This window comes from Salvelinus sp. IW2-2015, linkage group LG27 (assembly GCF_002910315.2).
Source record: "Salvelinus sp. IW2-2015 linkage group LG27, ASM291031v2, whole genome shotgun sequence".
Classification (NCBI taxonomy): Eukaryota; Metazoa; Chordata; class Actinopteri; order Salmoniformes; family Salmonidae; genus Salvelinus; species Salvelinus sp. IW2-2015.
Genome location: NC_036867.1, coordinates 4900559 through 4910147, shown reverse-complemented (window position 1 = coordinate 4910147; position 9589 = coordinate 4900559).

Sequence of the window (9589 nt, the reverse complement as noted above, 5' to 3'; positions counted from 1 at the left end):
CACCAATCTTTGCATATTGCATTCTATCACCAATCTTTGCATATTGCATTCTATCACCAATCTTTGCATATTGCATTCTATCACCCATCTTTCCATATTACATTCTATCACCCACGTGACTCATGCTTACACATTTCAGTTTGAAATACCCCTGCTGTATACTTTGTGGAGCCTTTGTGATCCCATTATTGTGTTCAGTCCTTATATACAGTAAGACACGTTCACAGTGTTAATCGCAATCTAACTGTCCATTGTTAGCCAAAGAACATCTCAGGTCTGATTCACAGATAACCGTTCATCGAAACTCATTTTCTCATTGGGCACAATGGTGATAGCAATGAAATACATCTTGCCAGTAAATGGAAATCATTTTGCTACAGCAGTTTGTAACTTACTTGGAAAATAAATCAGCTTTTTACCATCCTCGCTTACCTTGGGAAACTTTTCAGTATTGCAAAGAGCCACTAGTCTGTTCATATAAAATGTGCAAAAAGAAAGATGATTAACAGAATTCTATCGTCTGAATTGGTGATGTCCTACAACCTAAGATGGTCACCTCACCACACCTTGAGTTTCTTAGTATACTGTGCCTTGAATATAACAGTAGATTGATGTTATACAAGATACAGGAAAAATATCCCAGTTAGTAAGATCCCAATGCTCACTAGTTTGATACATTTCAGTTTCAGGAAGAGTAGCCCTAACATTTTCCTTCAACTAGACTCGAAGTTGGTCATTTGTTATTTGTGTTTCTGGTCGAATTGTCTGGATCTCCTGTGCCAGTTATAGTATCTTTTGGTGAACAACTCAGCTTCCCAGCCAAAGTCATTACCGTGAGTCTCCATTGCGCACATGTACTGTAATGGCATCGATGGAGCTGACAAACTCCCCGCTAAAGCTCAGGAATGGCTGCTTACTGCCATCTGTCTAACACAGATAGAGTGGGATTGGAAAGAATCAATGAACTCCTAATTAATTCAGAAAAGCAATCATGCCAAAGCAAGGTTGGACAGATCCGGGCACTGCCAGAAGTCGGCCATTAAGGGCCTTCCATTCACTAGCATTGCTGACAGACTGACAGGTCCAGTCCGTTAGATGGTCTTCACTGAAGTGCATCTATTCAACGATGTGTACAGACATTACCTTGGAATTGCAGGGCAATCATTCACACAACAGCCTGGTCAATACAGTGCACAGGTACACCTATCTTGTGTTAAAGAACTTAATTTGTTTAATCTATCTTGTTGGAAGCGTTTGTTGACAAGACAGGTGTACAGTAACCCTCTCCTTCTCCTCTGATTTGATGCTCTCTTGATAATTACAGGATAATTCTAGTACCGCCTCTCACCTTCCATTTGATGCTTTCACTTTTTGACATGGATCTCTGAAAAGTCTAAATCTATAGCCTTACCGAACAGTTGGCAATATGAATGGTTTGTTGCCATTTGTGTGGCCAATTTATAAAGTATCTTCCTTTGACATTGGCTCTTTTCAAAGGCATTTTGTACAGAATGATCAATTCTTTAACCTTGCTCATATTTAAGGTTGGGTAGGTTACCTTCTAAATGTAATCCGTTACAGTTGCTAGTTACCTGTCCAAAATTGTAGTCAGTAACGTAACTTTTGGATTACCCAAACTCAGTAACGTAATCTGATTACATGCAGTTACTTTTAGATTACTTTCCCCTTAAGAGGCATTAGAAGAAGACACAAATGTATGTTACCAGTTGAACGACATCTATTGCAGGATAAATCAATGTTAAAGTTTACATAGCTGGCCACATTTGGATGTAAAATTTTACTTTATGTGTTATGTAGGCTTCTTCTAACCCATCGCTTTCTACTACATATAATAATACGATTAAATTATATCTTGACAATAATATATATAATTTGTAAGTCCAAAAATGGATGTAGCAACTACAGATTGTGCCTTTAAGTCTATCAAAAGTGTGCGAGTTTGAGCATGTGTCCATTAGGCCTATGGATTTTTTTATTTTTTATTTATCAGTATGAATTAGATTGAGCAATTAAAGCCCCACTATTATTCCATAGGCTGGGATCTGCACTATGCAGCTGTTGCAAGAGTGCATTTTCCCCTGGCTGTCCACTGGTATCAAAAACAATGATTGGTAGGCAGCTGAAACTTCTTGAATTCAACCATTATTGGGTTCAAATACACATTTAGATTTGTGAACAGTCATCCACAACAACCACAATCCGTAAGGCGCAAATAGCTAAATGAGAGAGAGCAGTGTGATTCTCATCAATGAGCTACATACATTTTTTTATTTAACTTGGCAAGTCAGTTAAGATCTAATTCTTATTTACAATAACAGCCTACCCTGGCCAAACACAGAGCGAATTGTGCGCCACCCTATGGAACTCGCAGTCACAGCTGGATGTAATGCAGCCTGGATTTGAACCAGTGACTGCAGTGACGACTCTTGCACTGAGATGCAGTGCCTTAGACCGTTGCTCCACTCGGGAGCCCAATAATAAGTGATACCCGTATCGCCGTAGACTACACCACAGCTGTCATCCTTACATGCAAGCGTTTATTCAAGTTGGATAATATTTGGATGCCGACAGCAGTCGCACCACTGGAAGCCATAGCTTTGACTGTAGTCAACAAAAGCCTATTCCTGATCTTTTCCAGCGATCCATCAAACACTTTTAGTGTGTCATCACAGTGGTCTCTGACTTGTGGTCAGATTTGCTCAGGTGGAACAAACTTAAACTTGCGCCTTTTTTCAATGTTGATTTGAATTTCATTGAGAAAACAAAGTGTCAAAGATTTTTTGTCACAAACATCTTTTCTGAATTTATAAGTAATCCTCAAAGTAATCATCTAGTTTTTCATAAGTATCTGATTACAATATTTTTGCTGGTAACGTAACGTATTACAGTTACCATTTTTTTAAATCCCTTTTTTGTTACTCAACAACCCTGCTCGTATGCAATGGGAGTTTTGTTGGTCAAATATTGTGGCAACTTGACATTTAACATCAACACCCAGGCTGTTGTGATCGCTATATTTGTCGAGATGGGAGAGCATTTTTTTGTTTTATTTTTTAGACCCGAAGTATATGTCAGCCTTTTCCATGTATGCAGCTCAAACCTCCATTGCAATATCAATATATCAGCCACTGTCGTCAAGATGAAAAACGATCTATCTGCAAAATCAATGGTTTTATATTACCATCTCCATGGTCTGTGTGTATGTAGAATAGAAGCGACTTTGTAAAGGGGGACATGTGCTTGATTTTCAACCCTACATTCTGAGAATAGAAAAATATCCTCTAATGCATTTACTTCCATTTAGACTTTAAAATTGCACAGCCATGAAGTTATCTGGAAAGATTTTGTGGCTATATTCCAGGTCGGCTGTGCTAACAACAGCTTGTGGAAGCAGGTGCTCCATAAGACTGCTAATGAGGTGCAATACTACAAATATACCATGTGTGAAGAAGACGGTTGATTGACACATGTTGTATGTTAGTGCTATTGCAGTTCATTAGCTTTTTCTACTTTGGAAAAGTTGAGAATATATGCATACCGTATTTACCTGTAATAGTGTGCAACATGCATCCTTTAACCATGTTTTTCACATTAATTGTGCCTGCACTCTTTTTTAATTTATTATGTTAACTGTAGTGATATATGTTTGCATCAGGTTGGTACTCTGCATTCAGTTCTACTGCAGCACAGTTATATTGCACTGAGGATATTTAATTGCAGCTAATGTCTGGCAAAATTGCACTGCAATGTAAAGTATGACCAGAGGCGTCATTCCCATAGGGGGCACAGGGGCACGTGCCCCCTCAGGTTTGTCCTGTTAACCTCTCTTGGGCACGGTAGCGTCCCACCTCTTCAACAGCCAGTGAAACTGCTGTGCGCCAAATTCAAATACAGAAATACTCATTATAAAAATTCAGAAAACAAAACATATTTTACATAGGTTTAAAGATGACCTTCTTGTGAATCCAACCACGGTGTCAGATTTAAAAAATGCTTTACGGCGAAGCATACCATAGATTATTTGAGAACATAGCCCACTAGACAAATCATTACAAACAGTAGCCAGCCAAGTAGAACAGTTACACATGTCAGAAATAGAGATAAAATGAATCCCTTACCTTTGATGATCTTCATATGGTTGCACTCAGCAGACATTCATTTACTCAATAAATGTTCCTTTTGTTCGATAAAGTCACTTAATATCGAAAAATCTCTGTTTTGTTCGCACGTTTTCTTCAGTAATCCACAGGCTCAAACGCAGTCAAAACAGGAAGACAAAACAATCCAAATTGTATCCGTAAAGTTCATAGAAACATGTCAAACGATGTTTATATTCAATCCCCAGGTTGTTTTTATCCTAAATAATCGATGATATTTCAACCGGACAATAACGTCGTCAATTTAAAAGGTAAACAAGAAAGGCACTCTCTCGGTCTCGCGTATGAAAAAGCTCTGTGACACTTTAGGGTCGACTCATTCCGACTGCTCTTACTTCTTCATTTTTCAGAATACAAGCCTGAAACAATTTCTAAAGACTGGTGACATCTAGTGGAAGGCATAGAAACTGCAATTTGAGTCCTAAGTCAATGGATACTGTAATGGCATTGAATAGAAAACTACAAAACCAAAAAAATAACTACTTCCTGAATGAAGTTATATGCATATCATATCTTCTGGGCCCGAGAAGCAGACAGTTTAATGTGGGCATGCATTTCATCCAAAATTCCGACTGCTGCCCCCTACCCTAGTGAAGTTAATATGTATAACTTTTTAAAATTAATTTTGTACAAAATGTTTTRTTGTTTCTCTGTACTAGTCACTTAGCAATTTTATGACATTGGCTTTAACTAGCCCAGACAGGTTCCCAGTCTCTATACCTCATAACTAGCTACCAAGAAGCCATTTCAGCCCATCAATCAAGTTATATAGAAGCTTGTCTAACCATAGGCCCGGCACGTCCATAAGTAAATTAAATTAAATTGCCGAAATATAGCCTAATTAGTCTACTCCTGTCTTTACAGAAATAAACAAAATTATTTAAAAAATTGTCTACTACACCAGAATGTTTGTTTAGTTGCGACTGTCAGTTAAAAGTAGAGGCACAGCCAGGCATATCTCAATATTTCATAATACAATCACCAGACAAAGGTCGTTTAGTTATCAACAATATAGCCTGTCTTACTGGTGCCAGCGGAGATCATCGGCCAAATCCCCAGTGAGTGCACAGATTCACTCTTTATTAGAAAGCGATATTGGCCTTTTCTAGTATATCGGCGATCAGCCCTTCTTTATCGGCTTTGATGATTGTCCCTCTACATACCAAAAATGCTGCTATGAGCCATTAGCACTGCACAATGCAGGGGAATGTCTAGCTGGGAAAATCATCAGCAGCAGCCTGCTAGCTCATTCTCCTACAGAAAGGTGCAACATTGAGAAACGGATTAATTGACACAGTAACCAAAATCGAAACTCCTGTTACAAATATTAGTTTAGTTCAATTCACTAATAATAAGGCTTGTGTTGACGTGCCCGGACATGCATGCAATAATAAAGTTAGCTTGCCAGATAAGCAGATAGCTATGTGACCTGTTAGCAAAGATTATGATAACTAATTATTTCATCTGTGGTGTTAGCTAGCTAGCTATATTAGCTACTATGCTAGTAATCTGGCTAGATAAACATTGTGCAAGGATATCATATAGGAGCTAATCACCAACATAGCTAGCTAACGTTAGCTGGTTATCATTTTGATCATGCACCAATTTCGTCATCGAGCCTTTTCACACTTGCAGTGTCACATATTTACTGGTGTGCTGACAACCCCCAATCGTATCTGTAAATTGACATTTGATAGTCGGATTAGATGATTGTCGTAATAGGGAAAGAAGGAAGTGTTTTAAAATGTAAAGGTTGGCAACAGGTTTAGCTACCTAAGAATCTTCCTGCATGTTTATGGGCCCAGAAAGGTGTAGATCAGCACTCGGGCAGATTTGAGTCATTCAGACAGACCATGCATCGTTGTTTGATAATTTTTCCTACTCTCACTCTCCTTGTTAGATATTATGCACATTCAAGACCTTTTAGCGAATGTCATTGTCATTGAACTAGATATCATAGTGGTAGTAAACAGCAGCAAGTGATTTGAGTGATTGAGAGAGATGTGAGGAGATGTGAAAGGGAGCAGAGTTACAGATCGTAGTAGTAGGCTCAAGTTACAACCCGCCCATTTCTTCAAAGATCACTGAACTATCCAATTAAGTTGTTTCCAATTTTGTCCTGTCAGCTGAGTTATTTAAAGATGCGACCTGACAGCTGAAAAATATATATTTTCCCGATCACGTAAAATGTCTAAAAATACAAGTTTCATAAGCATCCATGATCACAAATCATGACTTTATGCTGGACACATTTGCATTGAATAGATTGTTCTTTTATATTCTCAAACTAACAGCAGTCATTCTGTAGCATCATAGCCTACACTGATCAGCCAAAACAAGCTCAATAGCTCAATGCATGCACACACTGCTATTGAATATGCATTCACCTGTATTGTGAGTAGGCTAATGCCATCTTAATTTACCGAGTTTATCAAGATATTTACCATTCAAATAAAATGATGACCATTATGTTATGTAGTTAGATTGGTAACAAAATGTTTTATTATAAACGTGAATTTTTATTGTGAAAATTTGCTTCCCCAAACTTGAAACTTACGCGCCACCTATGTGTTTAACTGTCCTTCCTGGCTTGCCTGCTGGCAAGGTTTGTAGAAAAGCAAGCATTCATAAGCTGTTTCAGGTGTTTGACATTTTTTTAATTCCCCAACTTTCAGATGGGGGCGTAGCCCCCCTCCGGACCACCAGCCATCCTCACTTACTTTGTGCTCCTTGAAATGTTTGGGGTGCATGACGCCCCTGAGTATGACCAACAACCATACTCAATATCTCAGTTTAGAAGAACATTTCAATAGACTTCTGAATATAGCCCTAATAAGTTAAACTATAGATTTAATTGTAGCACTGAAAGTAGCATAGCGTTAACGTGATTGTGCATGGACTATTGTTTATTTTAATGATGTTTCTCTGCATACGTTGATTTAGAGATGTTATTAATATACTGCATGGTTGACAGCCAGCCCAAATGCTTCCACTTTCTTGTTCAGTGCTGAATTCCACTGTATAATTTATTTCACAACTTTAAAACACATTTTCTAACACATTTTATATTTATTTAAAATGGCAGTATTGTTAAATTGACATCTGTTTGTAAGGCTTTCCCAAAAGGGTATGTTTTTTCAAAAAAACAACCATAACCAACTTTTTATTGTTTAAAAATGAACAGTTCATGTTAATGTAATGTACATGGTTGGACCACCGAGATAAGTCATGAATATGATTACCGCTGGCTCTCTCATATGCAGTGATGGAAAAAGTACTGAATTGTCATACTTGAGTAAAAGTAAATCTACCTTAATAGAAAATGACTCAAGTAAAAGAGAAGTCACCCAGTAAAATACTACTTGAGTAAAAGTCTAAAAGTATCTGGTTTTAAATGTACTTACTGTAAGTACAGTGGTGGAGAAAGTACTAAATTGTCATAGTCATAGTAAAAGTCAAAAGTAAAAGTAAATGTTATACATCAAATTCCTTATATTAAGCAAACCAGACAGCACAATGTTTGTATTTTGTATTTACGGACAGCCAGGGGCTGTATTTTTACTTAGTTACTTGACATCACTGCTCATATGTAACACCACAGTTAACATCTCAACTTTTACATTGCATTTACAGAGTAGATTATTGTCACGTTCTGACCATAGTTCTTTTGTGTTTTCTTGTTTTAGTGTTGGTCAGGACGTGAGCTGGGTGGGCATTCTATGTTTTGTGTTTCTATGTTGGGTTTGTTGTTTGGCCTAATATGGTTCTCAATCAGAGGCAGGTGTTTGTCATTGTCTCTGATTGGGAACCATATTAAGGTAGCCTGTTTTGTGTTGGGATTTGTGGGTGGTTGTCTTCTGTCTTTGTGTTCTCTGCACCAGATAGGACTGTTTCGGTTTTGCCACGTTTGTTATTTTGTAGTTTGTATAGTGTTCTTCGTTGTCGTCTTCAATAAATAGAAGAATGTATTCTAACCACGCTGCGTCTTGGTCCGATTTCTGCTACACCTCCTCTTCAGACGAAGAGGAGGAAGGCTGCCGTTACAATTATGTCCTCTCCTCACACAGTTTCCTCTTGTCGTTATAGATATTTAATTGAACTGTAAAAGAAAATGTCTTTCATGGCACTGAATTATTATTTTTTCCATCTTCGCACATCCACCAAACACTTCCTGATTGTCGCCTCATTTTTACTTCTTCATATTTGTCATGAAGCAGAGTTCCTTCTCATTTCCCCTTTATTTTCCCACATCTTTTCATAAAACGTGTTTTCTATGTCGTCTTGATCACGTTATTCCGAGTCGTTCTCATTAAGGACGCAGTGGGGAAGCGGTGGGAGGGGAGCGGCGGGAACATTAAACGCATGATCAAACCGGAGAGGAGTTAATGGGGAAGAGCAGAATCATCCTGCGGCTTTTCCCATGGGGGGGCCGTGGAACAGGGAAAGAGCCTGAGCGCCGGCCCTGCCACACACACACACACACCACTCCAAGGTTACTGCTGTCACCTCACCCGGAGCCAAGGCAGATGGGACAAAGCGTTCCCAGCGTTCCGAAGCCACAGACAGCCGTACGTTTTCCCCCTGTGAAGACATTTTAAAGGCCTGTCATCCCCTTTGAGCAGACTGTCAATCCCTATCCCGGTATTAATCTGTATCCTCTGGATCAAGGAATGCCACAAGGCTGCCCATTTGCCTCTTTCACCTATATTGTCCACCTCTTAAACCCTTCTCATCACCTAATATGCCTGGGAGAGATGTGGGGTTAGTTGTACATTCAGTGCAGGGCTAAGTACTGCATATCATCTTAGATCACAGCAGTTATTGAACCAAAATTTGTCTAGAATTGCCATATTGCTGAATTCCAAGAAGGGCGTTTTAACAGTGAATTGTGAGTGATAGGTTTGATTAACTCAGTCAAAGCCTTGTTAAGAGTGGTGTGTCGATTTGATTAAGACTCTGTCCATATAGAGTTAGAAAAAGTTAAACTCATTTGAACTTTTTAGGCACTGAAATATAACAGTCACATGATGAATGGCCCTCCAGGGCCGTCGTACTACTGCTCTACTACTATGGCTGACCCTGTGAAACGTATAGTTTTGTATAGTATAGAAACGTATAGAAACGTATAGTATATACCACCTGTCTGTGGTATATAACAAAATTATTTTGGTTTTGACTTGTCTCCGTTGTCCATCGCCTGAGCCCCATAGTCAAAGCATTGTCTCAATCTGATTTTGACGGATACGAACCACCACAAACAATCACAGCTCAAGTCTAGAAGATGTGTAACATCAATATTTGTGAAGGGTCTGACTCAAGTGCACTGACGCATCTCTGTTTGGTGAAGGCAGTGAGAATTGAGACATCTACAGTAGACAGAGTACATTAGACAAACAGACTAGTGACAGCCT